A 16,086-nucleotide genomic window follows, 5' to 3' on the forward strand; every position below is an offset into this window, starting at 1 on the left:
TTTGGACATTTTCACTTAGGGGTATACTCACTTTTGTTGCCAGGGGTTTAGACATGAATGTCTGTGTGTTGAGGTATTTTGAGGGGACAGCAAATTTACACTGATATACAAACTGTACACTTACTACTTTTACATTGTAGCAAAGTGTCATTTCTTCAGTGCTGTCACATGAAGATATACTAAAATATTTACAAAAATGTGAGGGGTGTACTCACTTTTGTGATATACTGTATATGGTTTATGTTGGTTTATGGTTTATGTTGTATGTGGATAAAGGAGAATGGACGAGGAAGTTGAATGGGTGTGAATGGGTGTAAATGTGTCTGAGAAGAGGGGAGGGAGGCAAAACATGGGGGGTTTGACTTGGGTGGGCAAGGGTGGGGGGTGGGACAAACTTGCCTTGAGGGGGAGGGGGGGGTAAAGGGGTGAGAAACTGGGAGCTTGTCTTGGGAAAGGATTTATTTATACTACAATGTAATTTTATTTATGAATAAGAGTTCTGGACAAATTAGGAGAGTTATTACTATTCCTTGTTTGCCATTATAGTTAAGATCCAATTTTTTTTGTGAGAGTGAAGATGGGCTCTATGCAAGGGATAGGGACGGGGAAGCTGGGAGGACATCGACTGACCACTGACCACAGTATTGACGTGGCAGTCTTTCTCCAATGCATTTATGATGACTTAATCCACACATTTTTGCTACATTAGGGGAAGAGGAACGTAAAAGCCCTAAAAGGGCATAGCGCATCAAAGTACAAAGAAGTACTTGCTTTATGTTTTTAGTGTGTTCTCTGATATCTACACGATCAGTGTCCCAATACCGGGATGGTTGTTGCTAACGTGCGCTAATGTGACTAGAATGACGTTGTAAGTGACAGCCAACTGACATAGACATGTCCTGGAGAAAGCTTACATTCTTGTTAATCTAACTTTCACTGTAGCTACTACAGTGAAAAAAAGACCATGCTATTTGAGGAGAGTACATAACAAAAATGTATGTATGAATGTATCAAACCAGTTGCCTTTTATCACAGCAACTGGTTTGATACATTCACCTCTGAAGGTAAATAATGTACTTACATTCTGTAATCTTGCTCTGATTTGTCATCCTGAGGGTCCCAGAGAAAAAACATGGCATCGTTTTTTGATAAAATCCATGTTTATATTCAAATGTAGGAACTGGGTTCTACAGTTTGAACCCCTGCTGTGTCTGTCCAACTCATTCCAAACCATCTCAATTGGGTTGTGGTCGGGTGATTGTTGAGGTCAGGTCATCTGATGCCACACTCCATCACTCTCCTTCTAGGTCAAAGAGCCCCACTAAGAGCAAACCAGATGGGATGGCACATCGCTGCAGAATGCTGTGGTAGCCATGCTGGTTAAGTGCGCCATGAATTATATATAAATCAGAGACAGTGCCACCAGCAAAGCACCCCCACACCATCACACCTCCACATCCATGCTTCACAGTGGGAACCACTCAGATCATCCGTTCAGCTACTCACCGTCTCACAAAGACACAGTGGTTAAAACCAAAACTCTCAAATTTGGACTCATCAGACCTAAGGACAGATTTCCACCAGTCTCATGTCCATTGCTCAGGTTTCTTGGCCTAAGCAAGTCTCTTCTTCTCATTGATGTCCTTTAGTGGTGGCTTCTGTGCAGCAATTCGACCATGAAGGCCTGATTCACGCAGTCTCCTCTAAACAGTGGATGTTGAGATGTGTCTGTTACTTGAACTCTGTCAAACATTTATTTGGGCTCCAATTTTTGAGGCTGGTATCTCTAATGAACCTATGCTTTGCAGCACAGGAAACTCTGGGTCTTCCTGTCCTGTGGCGGACCTCATGAGAGCTAGTTTCATCATAGCGCTTGATGATTTTTGCGACTGCACTTGGAGAAAGTTCTTGATTTGTTAAACCCTTTTTTGGTTACTACAGGATTCCATATGTGTTATTTCATAGTTTCAATGTCTTCACTATTGTCCTACAATGTAGAAAATAGAAAAAATAAAGAAAAACCCTTGAATGAGTAGGCGTGTCCAAACTTTTCACTGGTACATTATATACACTGCTAAAAAAAATAAAGGGAACACTAAAATAACACATCCTAGATCTGAATGAATGAACTATTCTTATTAAATACTTTTTTCTTTACATAGTTGAATGTGCTGACAACAAAATCACACAAAAATTATCAATGGAAATCAAATTTATTAACCCATGGAGGTCTGGATTTGGAGTCACACTCAAAATTAAAGTGGAAAACCACACTACAGGCTGATCCAACTTTGATGTAATGTCCTTAAAACAAGTCAAAATGAGGCTCAGTAGTGTGTGTGGCCTCCACGTGCCTGTATGACCTCCCTACAATGCCTGGACATGCTCCTGATGAGGTGGCGGATGGTCTCCTGAGGGATCTCCTCCCAGACCTGGACTAAAGCATCCGCCAACTCCTGGACAGTCTGTGGTGCAACGTGGCGTTGGTGGATGGAGCGAGACATGATCAATGCCTTCCTCTTGCAGGAACTGCTGACACACTCCAGCCACATGAGGTCTAGCATTGTCTTGCATTAGGAGGAACCCAGGGCCAACCGCACCAGCATATGGTCTCACAAGGGGTCTGAGGATCTCATATCGGTACCTAATGGCAGTCAGGCTACCTCTGGCGAGCACATGGAGGGCTGTGCGGCCCCCCAAATAAATGCCACCCCACACCATGACTGACCCACCGCTAAACCGGTCATGCTGGAGGATTTTGCAGGAAGCAGAACGTTCTCCACGGCATCGCCAGACTGTCACGTCTGTCACGTGCTCAGTGTGAACCTGCTTTCATCTGTGAAGAGCACAGGGCGCCAGTGGCAAATTTGCCAATCTTGGTGTTCTCTGGCAAATGCCAAACGTCCTGTAAGCCCAACCCCCACCTGTGGACGTCGGGCCCTCATACCACCCTCATGGAGTCTGTTTCTGACCGTTTGAGCAGACACATGCACATTTGTGGCCTGCTGGAGGTCATTTTGCAGGGCTCTGGCAGTGTTCCTCCTGCTCCTCCTTGCACAAAGGCGGAGGTAGCGGTCCTGCTGCTGGGTTGTTGCCCTCCTACGGCCTCCTCCACGTCTCCTGATGTACTGGCTTGTCTCCTAGTAGCGCCTCCATGCTCTGGACACTACGCTGATAGACACAGCAAACCTTCTTGCCACAGCTCGCATTGATGTGCCATCCTGGATGAGCTGCGCTACCTGAGCCACTTGTGTGGGTTGTAGACTCCGTCTCATGCTACCACTAGAGTGAAAGCACCGCCATCATTCAAAAGTGACCAAAACATCAGTCAGGAAGCATAGGAACTGAGAAGTGGTCTGTGGTCCCCACCTGCAGAACCACTCCTTTATTGGGGGTGTCATGCTAAATGCCTATAATTTCTTCCTGTTGTCTATTCCATTTGCACAACAGCATGTGACATTTATTGTCAATCAGTGTTGCTTCCTAAGTGGACAGTTTGATTTCACAGAAGTGTGACTTGGAGTTACATTGTGTTGTTTAAGTGTTCCCTTTATGTTTTTGACCAGTTTATGTGTGTATATATAACAATTTAAAGGCAATTCTACCAAAAACTAATTCAGTGTATGTAAACTTCTGACCCACTGGGAATGTGATGAAATAAATAAATGCTGAAACAAATCATTCTCTCTACTATTAATCTGACATTTCACATTCTTAAAATAAATTGGTGATCCTAACTGACCGGGAATTTTTATTAAATTATTACATGTCAGGAATTGTGAAAAACTGAGTTTAAATGTATTTGGCTAAGGTGTATCTCAACTTCCGACTTCAACTGTATATATAGTTTCTTTTTTTTTTTTAATAGCTTAAGGTCTTAGGTGTCAGAGCTACTGTTTATGATTTAACTACATACTTTTTTATTAATAATTGAGTCTAATAAAGTGTTGTATTGTGTTCTCTCTGAGACCAAGGTTGTGTTACTCAATTCAATTTAGAGCAAGACTTAAATTTGCTGACTTGAAATGGGTTGGAGGATTCTGGCAGTTGGCATTTGCAGTGTTTATGTTATCTAATTAGCTTATTGTTTTATGATGTTGTATTGCTTGGGGTCTCACTCGCCATATGTCATTTCCAGCAACTGTTTTGAGGACAGTTTTTTCTTGCTCAGAAGATGTTTTATTTTTCCACCCAACTCTATTTTGCCTATACATTTTAATATGACATGATTTATATTCATGATTATGATGGTATCTGAGTAACTGATTGCTTTATGATTGTTGGATTCCATGTGGTCCTCCTGGCCTTGGGTCAGGGGGCAGGCACAGCTGGCCAGCTGGGTGATTCTGATTGGTCAGAGATGGTAACCACATTAAGGAAGTGTGGAAAGCTATACAAACACAATTTAGAAGGAGTTACCGGCAGCATGACACACACACACGCGCACACGCGCACACACACACACACACACACACACACACACACACACACACACACACACACACACACACACACACACACACACACACACACACACACACACACACACACACACACACACACACACATATCTATATATAAATGCACACACACGTATATGCAAACAAACAAACATATATAAACACACACACACACACACATTTGGAAGTGAGGAGAGCGATGAAAGGGAGGAGTGCTTTACAGACATGATCTGTTGACCTCAAATGACTTCACCACTTCAGACTGTATCATAGTTACTGCTCATTTTTATACAACACTGCTCTAGATAACGGTTATGATGTTGATGATAATCATCATCGTAACCGTTAACACCAACATAACACAAATAAATTATTTCAGTATAAGCCGGGTGCCATACTGTGCTGTACTGTGCTGTACTGAGCGTGCCTGTGTGCCTGCATGCGTGCACATGGTTTTTTATAGCCTCTGATCCTTCATTGTCTTCCCACTGTTTGTCTGTGCCGTCATAATCTGAATGAAGGACAGTTCCAGAAAGGGAGAGAAGAGACAGACAGGCAGGCAGCCAGAGATGCAGTCAGACAGACAGGCAGGCAGGCAGGAAAAAAACGAGGTAGAAGTTAGACTGACAAATCACTCTTGCATACAAATGTTAATGACAATGCTCCATTTGATTTACACAACGCTGCCCTCTTGTGGAGCATTAGTGGATTCCAATCATGAATTCATTATTGATTATCATGGCAAATGTATTATGCACAATTAAAATTGCGTGAGCAACAAGGTGCATCATTTGATCAGAAGAATTCCCCAGTCAATGTTGAATAATTTTTCCCAAGAAAGAAGACTTTGACACAACTTTGATTACGTGACTCTAAAAAGGCAGAACATCCTCAAAGCAGATTTTTCAACGCTGCCAGCCGAGTGCCTCTGTGCCTGTGTGTGCGCGCGTGTGGTGCATGTTTCTGTTATGAATACAGTGAAGATTTTTCCTACTTTGTAATCAGATTTGTCAGTTTATGTAGGTCATGCCAAAAGGGCCGAGTTAATGTAATTCATCTATTTTGTCCTAGATCCCTATTTAAAAATACCTTCCTAAAGCTAATGATCTATGGAAATTGATCTCGCCTCTCATTTACAGTCATTTGGAACTCAATTACTGTATTTTGAGCACCGTTCGTCAATGTCCCTCTCTGTCTCTCACCTATACACACACACACACACACACACACACACACACACACACACACACACACACACACACACACACACACACACCTAGACATTTTAATTAGCTTATTATCTTTGAGAGGAATAATTGCACAGATAGAAGTCTAAATCTGGAGGTGTTTCAATTATTCTGTCTGGCTGGCTGCAGGCAAAGTATCCCTCATCATAACTAATACATAGTCTGGCTGATTAGCTTAAGACATCACACTGTTTGCTCTCCAATAGGGCTGTCTGTCTGTCTATGTGTGTCTATGTGTGTGTGTGTGTGTGTGTGTGTGTGTGTGTGTGTGTGTGTGTGTGTGTGTGTGTGTGTGTGTGTGTGTGTGTGTGTGTGTGTGTTGGAGTGCGTGCGTGTGTCAGCATAACATTGGATGGGAGCTATTTCAAGCATGTCTCTAAGGCTGTGTACTAACCGACAGTCAGCCAGCTAATTTTATTTGAGGTTTTCTGTAATTACAGTGAGATCGAGGAGATCCTTCCACGAGCATATCAGGACACACACACACACACACAAACACATAAACACATAAGCACACGCACGCAATCAAGACATAGAAAATCATTCTCTGAATTATCGGACATGAACATTTATCGGTCTGAGCATAGAAGTTTGAAATATGAAGACAATTCAGTTTCAAAAGATCTAAATAAAATCAACGTAGAAAATAGATTTTGGCTTGACAGTGACATGATAAACATCACAAACAAACAACTGTAAAATATCAGCAGCACATTAGTGCCATTTCATTCAACTGTTATGCAAAGGGAAAACAGACAGTTGAGTGGCAGGTGTGCGTGTGTGTGTGTGTGTGTGTGTGTGTGCGTGCGTGCGTGTGTGTGTGTGTGTGTGTGTTGGCCAAGGTTATCTGATTTAGCAAGGACTGAATCTTGGAGCCCTCAGTTGCTCGTTGGTGTGGCTGAGTGTTAAGTGGTCTCTAGGTGCTGTTGCTGAGGAGCTTAGTTCCAATACAGCCTGTGGAGCATTAATCACTGAGCTGGCAGACCAGTCCTCCTTACTCTTCTGCCCCCTTTCTCAACTCTCTGTTTCCCCCCCCTATTTCCCCCTTTTTTCATCTGGTCCCTTATTATTATTGTAAATGCATTGAGAACACTCACACACGCACACAAATGCGCATGCACACACCCACGCACACACACCCCTGTCCCGCAAACCACTTTCCATCTTATCCCTTGTACATTTTTACTCTTCCTCCCCAGTTCCATCGCTCTCGTTGAGATTGTATTTCCACTTGTTGATAGTGTCCCATATCATGTATCTAAACGGTTGTGACATAATGTCTTTCTCTTTCTGCTGTAAAGTCAGACACCTTTTTTTTAGGATTCAGCGTACAGCAATAGATTTCCTGGTTAGTTGAGTCATTTGGTGTTGGTTGGATTTGGTTTGATTTAGTTTGGTGTAGTTTTGGCCACTTACTCTTTCTTGACTGTTTAGTTTAACTGTGGTTAGTTTGTCAGTCTCTGCTTAGTTTGGCTGGGTAAGGTACACTGTGGTTGGTATGTCATTCTGGTTAACTGTTGTTTTGGTGACAGTTTTTGGTTAGTTGGGTGTTGTGGTGTTATTACTGCATCCGTGTATCAGGTGCCAAGATAAACAACCTGAGGCCTGGCATCTTACTGGCACAAAGACATGATACACCTGGAGTCAGATTTCACTCAATGACACACACTACAGCTCACTGGGACATACAGGCCTGCAAGTGTGTATGTGTGTTTGTGTAGGTGAAAGGGAAGCACCCATAGTAAAGAGAGCCACATCCTTGAGTTTTCCCACTGCTGCCAGCGTCACGCCAGTCCCAAATGCATGTCGGTCTCTCTCCTCACTCCCCCATTCCACCCCTTTCCTCACAGACTCACGGCATTTCTGAAGTGATCTCTTTGCTTTCCTTCCCTCCTCTCCTCTCCCGAGTCCGCTATCCTGTCTCTTCTCTCCTCCCTCTTCCCCTCTCCTCCTTCTTCTGTCCTCCCTCTCTCCCCTTCTCCCAGCTCTCCTCCTTCTTTCATCCTTCTCTCCTAGCTCTTTCTTACCTCTATCCAAACTCATGCCACTTACCCAATTACACACTAGGAGGGACTGAGCAGGAGGGGATGGAGAGAGGGAGGGAAGGGAAACAAACAGAATGACAGAAAGAAACGGTTATAGGTAGACGAATAGGAGTGAGAGTAATAAACCTTAGATATACCTTAGAACTACAGTGGACTATAATCACCTCTCGACTCTGGTTAATGGCGTTGGAGTGTTCGTCTAACTTTTAACAATTGATATCTGGACTTACGGACGATTGATGATAGTTGACGAGGCTGGCTGACAGGTCCAATCGGAGGGCGGCTGAGTTACGGAGAACCTTCTCTGTGCCCTCTGAGGCATCAAGGCTTTGACTAACAACCACCTGTGAGCTGTTCTTGACAGGGCAGCTACTACGGACAGTCAACTCTATACTGTCAATATTACCTACCACAGACAGGAGAGAGGGGATAGAGGGAGTTTGTCTCAACATCGTCGTCACTTCTGACCTTAGTGGACGTGCCATGACTTTTTACTGGCAGATAGTGGGAGACTGAACAAGAGAGAGAGAACAGGTGGACAGAGTGATATAAATGCGACTGGGGGACCGGAGGGGTTCTGAGCTAAGGGGGGCTCTCTTGGATTGACACGGATAGACAGAGAGAACGAGAGAAAGATAGAGGGAAAGGAGAGATCTCTCCATCTCTGGGACAGTGTGTCAAGATGCAGTTGATGTTTTTCCGTGAGGTGTGGGAGATGGAGGGGTTGCAGACAGTGGGGATACTCCTGGTGGTCTGTAGCTCCCTCAAACTGATGCACTTCCTGGGGCTCATCGATTTCTCCTCCGGAGGTAAGATACAGGGGGCTGAGGGCTGGGTATGAAACAGGGGACAGATATAGTTAAGGGACAGGAAGGGTGGGGGGGTTAGGGACAGGGATGGGGATAGGGGTAGGAGAAGAGGCAAGGTTATGGGCTGGGTACAGAGGGGCTTGAGGTTAGGGAGAGGGTTAGGGTGTGGGAGAGATGTCTATGTATGGCAAGAAGACTCAATCCTTAATCTGTCTGATAAATGGTGGACTTTAATGGCTGTAATTCAGGTCATTGGGTGTCAAATCGAGCGTGCGTACATTTTTCGGTACACTTTCCAAATGTCGACTAAACAAAATACGCTAGACAAGGTGGGATCTTTTTGTCCCTGGAAAATTAATTACGTGAGAAATATTGATGGAAATGCTTTTATGTGCAAATATTGATATATTAATCATCATATTGAAGTAAACAACATGTTGTGTGGTCCTCCCACTATGACTCGGCAGGAAAGCATGCCGTTTATTATGCTACAGATTCAATAAATTACGAGGAACTTCACAGGGTGGTGAAAGTGCAAGGTGATGAGTTTGACGCTCCTTTCCAATAACTGTCGTGGGTCTTATGTCATAAGACAAAATAATCGATGAATGGTTGAAGTTTGACAACTAAAAATAATTTCACTCTTTTGTCCATAATAATAATCTCTTCATATATAAGCTATACGTGTGAAAAGATAGCGCTGTTGGCCAGAGCGCACTTTCCAATTTCAGAGTGGGCACACTCACTATATAACCCACATTTTTTTATGAGAAAACAATCAGTATAGTTGAAAATGCGATGAAACCCCATTTAACTTTTCGCAAAAAGTATTTTTATGTGCACTACGTCGTCACGCACAGCCTTTTATCTGCCACGAGTCAGACTGATGGAAACACATCTCTGGTGGGAAAATGTGTTTTTTTATGCAGATTTTAGAAAATTTGCATGACAATATGTCACCAATTGGATGACCTAGCTTGTGTCTACATCTATTTTTCCTCTCTCACTCTTCTCTGTGCCTAATGAGCTGTCTATAGTTTATATTACTAATGGACAGATTCCTAGATGGTTAGTTGGCCATGGATTACAGCCGTTTGAGGGTAATAGTAGACACGTTTTTCCAAAACATGGTTTGTGTATAGGTGCCCTCGAGGGAACACAAGGCAGAGCTAGCCGAAACGACACAAAACAATTGCTTTCCGGACATTCGTTAATTTGAGATGTTAAGGTTAATTTCATCAATTGCTTGTCCTTGTAATTGGAATGTACACTACCGTTCAAAAGTTTGGGATAACTTAGAAATCTCCTTGTTTTTGAAAGAAAAGCACATTTGTTTTGTCTACTAAAATAGCATCAAATTGATCAGAAATCCAGTGTAAATATTGATAATGTTGTAAATGACTATTGTAGCTGGAAACGGTTCATTTTTTAATGGAATATCTACATAGGCGTACAGAGGCCCATTATCAGCAACCATCACCCAAATATTATATTTTATTTGGAATGGCAAGCCAGACAAAATTAAATGGTCCTATTTATGCAAGGAATATGAATTCGTTAGGAAAAAAACTGAAGGACTCAGTCAAACAAATGTTATACTTAAATCCGAACTGGTTCTTTAGCAGATTAGTAAGAATGTCTCATCCCCATGTTCAAGAATGGCCATCTTCCCTTTATTCAGATTAAAACTTGTGACTTTTGGTTAATTGAAAATGAAATAATGTCCAAAACATTGCTATTTTTAAAACAAGCTGTTTTAAAAGTTGGGTGCAATTTTAGTTTAATCCATCAGAAAAGACAGAAAAATAATACAACAAGTAATGTGGTTAAACCCAAATATACTATTTCATTTAAAAAAATAACATTATAAAAAAAAGTTATAGTCTTTGTAAATGATATCATACATAGGACTGGTGGAGTTATGCCACACATGCAGCTAACAATATAAGGAAGTGTCTGCTCTACCAAAAATGACAACCAACTAATTGCAGCATTACTTCAAAAATGGAAGAGGCGGAAAATTAATTCCTTAAAAATCATACAATGTGATTTTCTGTATTTTTGTTTTAGATTCAGTCTCTCACAGTTGAAGTGTACCTATGATTAAACAAATTACAGACCTCTACATGCTTTGTAAGTAGTAAAACCTGCAAAATCGGCAGTGTATCAAATAATTGTTCTCCCCACTATATATATATATATATATATATATATATATATATATATATATATATATATATATATATATATATATATATATATATATATATATGGGGGATACAACCATCCCAGCACACTTAAAAATATATGGGAAATAGAAATCTAACTGGATGGTCTTCAGAAATAGATGAGAGTAGGATAGGAGTAAAAACAAACAAAAGATAACCATAGTTAAGTAGATTGTGTCCAAAACATGTATATAGTATGTATAAGCTGGAAGTAGAAGCCTAAGTGTTGTTGTTCATTCGTTTACTCCAATTAGGGGAGGGGTGGTAGGGTTAGTGGAAAATAATAAAGGAAAATATATTTTTTAAAGGGTGTGTATGTTTAAGGTCACCGTTATGAAAACTTAGGACACTAAAGAGGCCTTTCTACTGACTACTGACTTTCTTTCTACTGACACCAAAAGAAAGATGCCCAGGGTCCCTGCTCATCTGCGTGAACGTGCCTTAGGCATACTGCAAGGAGGCATGAAGACTGCAGATGTGGATAGGGCAATAAATTGCAATGTCCGTACTGTGAGACTCCTAAGACAGAGCAGGGAGACAGGGCGGACAGCTGATCGTCCTCGCAGTGGCAGACCACGTGTAACAACACCTGCACAGGATCGGTACATCGAATATCACACCTGCGGGACAGGTACAGGATGGCAACAACAACTGCCCGAGTTACACCAGGAACGCAAAATCCCTCCATCAGTGCTCAGAATATATGCAATAGGCTGAGAGAGGCTGGACTGAGGGCTTGTAGGCCTGTTGTAAGGCAGGTCATCATTGGCAACAATGTCGACCTATGGATGAAAACCCACCGTCGATGGACCAGACAGGACTGGCAAAAAGTGCTCTTCACTGACGAATCGCAGTTTTGTCTCACCAGGGGTGATGGTCAGATTCGCATTTATAGTCGAAGGATGAGCGTTACATCGAGGCCTGTACTCTGGAGCGCGATCGAGGTGGAGGGTCCATCATAGTCTGGGGCAGTGTGTCACAGCATCATCGGACTGAGCTTGTTGTCATTGCAGGCAATCTCAACGCTGTGCATTACAGGCAAGACATCCTCCTCCCTTATGTGGTACCCTTCCTGCAGGCTCATCCTGACATGACCCTCCAGCATGACAATGCCACCAGCCATACTGTTTGTTCTGTGTGTGATTTCCTGCAAGACAGGAATGTCAGGGTTCTGCCATGTCCAGCGAAGAGCCCAGATCTCAATCCCATTGAGCAGGTCTGGGACCTGTTGGATCGGAGGGTGAGGGCTTGGGCCATTCCCCCCCAGAAATGTTTGGGAACTTGCAGGTCCCCCCCCCCTTTGTTCAGGGACATATTATTCCATTTCTGTTAGTCATATGTCTGTGGAACATGTTTAGTTTATGTCTGAGTTGTTGAATCTTGTTATGTTCATACAAATATTTACACATGTTAAGTTTGCTGAAAATAAACTCAGTTGACAGTAAGAGGACATTACTTTTTTTGCTGAGTTTATGTACAGTGCCTTGCGAAAGTATTCGGCCCCCTTGAACTTTGCGACCTTTTGCCACATTTCAGGCTTCAAACATAAAGATATAAAACTGTATATTTTTGTGAAGAATCAACAACAAGTGGGACACAATCATGAAGTGGAACGACATTTATTGGATATTTCAAACTTTTTTAACAAATCAAAAACTGAAAAATTGGGCGTGCAAAATTATTCAGCCCCTTTATTTTCACTGCAGCAAACTCTCTCCAGAAGTTCAGTGAGGATCTCTGAATGATCCAATGTTGACCTAAATGACTAATGATGATAAATACAATCCACCTGTCCACTAGACTCATCAGGCCATCACTATTAGCCCAGCCGCAGAGGACTGCCTCTCCAACCAGGGACATCACCTGTGTTCACGGGGACACCAAAACCTACCCAAACTCAGATGTAGAGATTAACACCACCAGAGTGCAGTTCAGAGTTAACCTAGGTTTGATTGAGAACCTACCATATCCCGTGCTACTAGGTCACGACTGTCCATATTTTCAAGAATTGTGGAAAGGACTACAGGACAAAGGAGATGGCGGTGCCAGATAATAGGGCATGCCAGGCGATATTTACATTTTCCAGTGAAAAGAAAAGAAAACCGCTACCAAAGAACTATCTGACCTATGAAAGGAAAGTTAACAAATTGGTACTTACCTGCCCGACTCCTGTAGCCGACACTAGAGTTCTCCTGGAAGAAGAAGGGGAAGGACACGACGAAGAGGCAGGAAACCCAGTGGGGATAAATGGGCCATAAATGGTGGAAGAGGAGGAACAGGAAGCACAGGCCGAGGGGCCTGGAAATTCTTATGCCCATCAGATTTTTCCTCCTGAGTTAACACAGTATAGGGGAAGGTTTGGTACTGCTCAGATAGAAGACCCCACACGACAGAACGCCAGACAGAATGTCAAGGTAATAGATGGTGTACCTGTAAATCCTGCTAATGTACTCACCTTTCCCCATTTACCATGAGGAACAATCTCTTATACCAGGTATCGGAGTCCAATGACATCACAGTGGAGCAGCTGTTGGTTCCAATCCCGTTTCATGTGACAGTGCTGAACCTGGCCCATAACCCTGCCTTACAGAGATCAAAGCAATTGGACCATGGTCTCCTCTGAACAATTGATGTTGAGATGTGTCTGTTACTTGAGCTCTGTGAAGCATTTATTTGGGCTGCAATCTGAGATGCAGTTAACTCTAATGAACTTATCCTCTGCAGCAGAGGTAACTCAGTGTCTTCCTTTCCTGTGGCGGTCCTCATGAGAGCCAGTTTCATCATAACGCTTGATGGTTTTGCTAGTGCACTTGAAGAAACTTTCAAAGTTCTTGACATTTTTCAGATTGACTGACCTTTGTGTCTTAAAGTAATGATGGACTGTCGGTTCTCTTTGCTTATTTGGGCTGTTCTTGCCATAATATGGGCTTAGTTCTATTTGGTAAAAGACCATCTTCTGTATACTGTAAATTCCACAAATTCACTTTTAACATGGCACACCTGTTAATTGAAATGCATTCCAGGTGACTACCTCATGAAGCTGGTTGAGAGAATGCCAAGCGTGTGCAAAGCTGTCATCAAGGAAAAGGGTAGTGAATTTAAAGAATCTCAAATATAAAATAAAAACGTTTGGTTACTACATGATTCCATATGTGTTATAGTTTTGATGTCTTTACTATTATTCTACAATGTAAAAAAACAACACGTTAAAATAAAGATAAAACATTAAATGAGTATTAGGTGTGTCCAAACATTTGACTGGTACAGTATGTACAGTGTATATATATATATATTTTATATATGGGGGATTGGAAATGATGCAGACAATTACATTGATGGAAGCTTCAATCTATCTGCAATGTTAAAGCTGATCTCCCCTCAAAAAAAAAATTGATGTAGGGAATAATGTCACCTTGTGTGTGTGTGTGTGCGTGCGTGTGTGTGAGTGCATGCATTTTGGCTAGGGATAGAGCAGTGTGTGATTGACTCAGCCCTGGTGGCCATAATGGTTTTGATGTCCCTGCGTGGGCCAGATCAAACACACACAAACTCCATCCCGTCTCCCAAGGCTACTCTGTGTGTGTGTGTGTGGGTGGGTGTGTGTCAATACATTTTGCTCCAATCTCTAACCTCGTACTGCCTATTTTGGCAGCATACCTGTAGGGGGTGGGACAGAAAGCTTATGGGGAAGAAAGGGAGTGACACGGTCAGCAGATCAACAGCTTGTCCTTAGTACATAATAGGGATTGTGTCAACCTGTGTGTGTGTGTGGGCATGCGTGTGTTCATTCAGAGGTGTGTTAATGTATTGGTATAGTTACAGGTCATACAATACTGGTCTGTATCATGGCCTTCATCCCTCCGACTTCTGGAAAACTACTAGAAGTAGTGAAGTTGCTGTTACTTCGGAGATGCAGGTGCTCTCTTCTTCTCTCTGCCTTAACCTTTAGAACACACAGGGATACAGTATGACTTCGCTCTGACAGTACCAGGTCTGATTCTTACTGAGTGTGTCTTCGAAATTCACTGTGATTATTCTTGGTTCCAACTTGGGTTGTACTTGTGCTGTTTGTGTGGTGGGTTGAGGGTGAGTAGTGAGTAACATGAGCTGATTTCTGGTGGATGAGTTCTGATGAATGAGTTCTGATGAATGAATTCTGTTGGATGACTTCTGAAGGATGAGATCTGGAGTTCTGATGGATGACTTTGGAGTTCTGGTGGACGAGTTCTGATGCATGAGTTCTAGTGGTTGAATTCTGATCTGTTCAAATGTGAGGACTGGTTGGGTTTGAGTCGTTTGATCAAGGTCCTGCTGAATGTTGATCTAACACAGATGTTTTCAAAGTGTGAGGCGCGCCTCACCAGGGGGTTACTAGTTACTGTAATGGATTACATTAAGAAAGTAGCCTACCCAACCTGTGAATGTTGTAATTGATGTTCCACATTTAAATTACACAAGATATTAACCTCATTAACAGTTAAACATTTATTTTGGGGGTTATTTCATTTGTTTTATGTGTCAAACCTCAAAATCAGACACAAACAAACACACGTCATAGAATTACGCCCACCTCTCCATTCTTCTGTATGAAATTGCACAAACTCCAAACATTTTGCCGTGCATGTTGGGATACCACTTTTCTCTGGAGCCTGCAGCTTTGCTGGCTTGGTCGAATAGGCTATTGGAGGTTCTAATTAGTCCCTACACCCTTGATAATTTTTACGCCCTCAGCTTTTGGACACGCACATATGGCGGGGGTGCGAGTGAACGTGCAAATCGCGGGGAAAACACACCTTTTAAAGCAGTTTGGTGGCTCCATTTAAAATGAGGGGTATTCCAGCTTTCCAGTGCTACCACATTTATTTCCCAATTCCTAAAATTGCTTGCATGGCATCGCTAAAAAAAATGCATACAACCAGAATTGGTCTCAGAGCTCTTAAAGGGGCAACAGCGTTTTAAAAGGGCAATGACATACTTTGTGAAATAAACAACAACAAAACGTTTTTAGACTGAATTAACTGTATATGTTAAAAGCACTTTTATTGATTTAAAGTATGTTGCATGTTCATTAAGTTGTGTCCCAAAAAATATTAAATAAAAGTTGTTTTCTAACAGTTTCATTGCAACTATATATTTTAAAACAAAATGTAATATATATACATGTATATAATGGAAATTATTGTCTTGATGTTCCCTGAAGGGAGGCCACTGTCTCAGACTTTGAAAAGAGTAGAGAGTTGGGCTTGAGCTCAACAGGCTAACCATATGGCTTTTCTCTAGGAGGCATTATGTCTATC

The 16,086-nt window shown here is 42.2% G+C and overlaps 1 protein-coding gene across 2 annotated transcripts in view; it reads left to right on the top strand.

Moving 5' to 3' along the window:
* LOC110526122 (A-type potassium channel modulatory protein KCNIP2-like) overlaps positions 1 to 16,086 on the top strand; it is a 187,213-nt gene that overhangs the window by 157,021 nt on the left and 14,106 nt on the right. The window lies entirely within an intron of this gene.

Source organism: Oncorhynchus mykiss, chromosome 1 (assembly GCF_057628025.1).
Source record: "Oncorhynchus mykiss isolate SJ-2025 chromosome 1, ASM5762802v1, whole genome shotgun sequence".
In the NCBI taxonomy this organism is placed as follows: domain Eukaryota; kingdom Metazoa; phylum Chordata; class Actinopteri; order Salmoniformes; family Salmonidae; genus Oncorhynchus; species Oncorhynchus mykiss.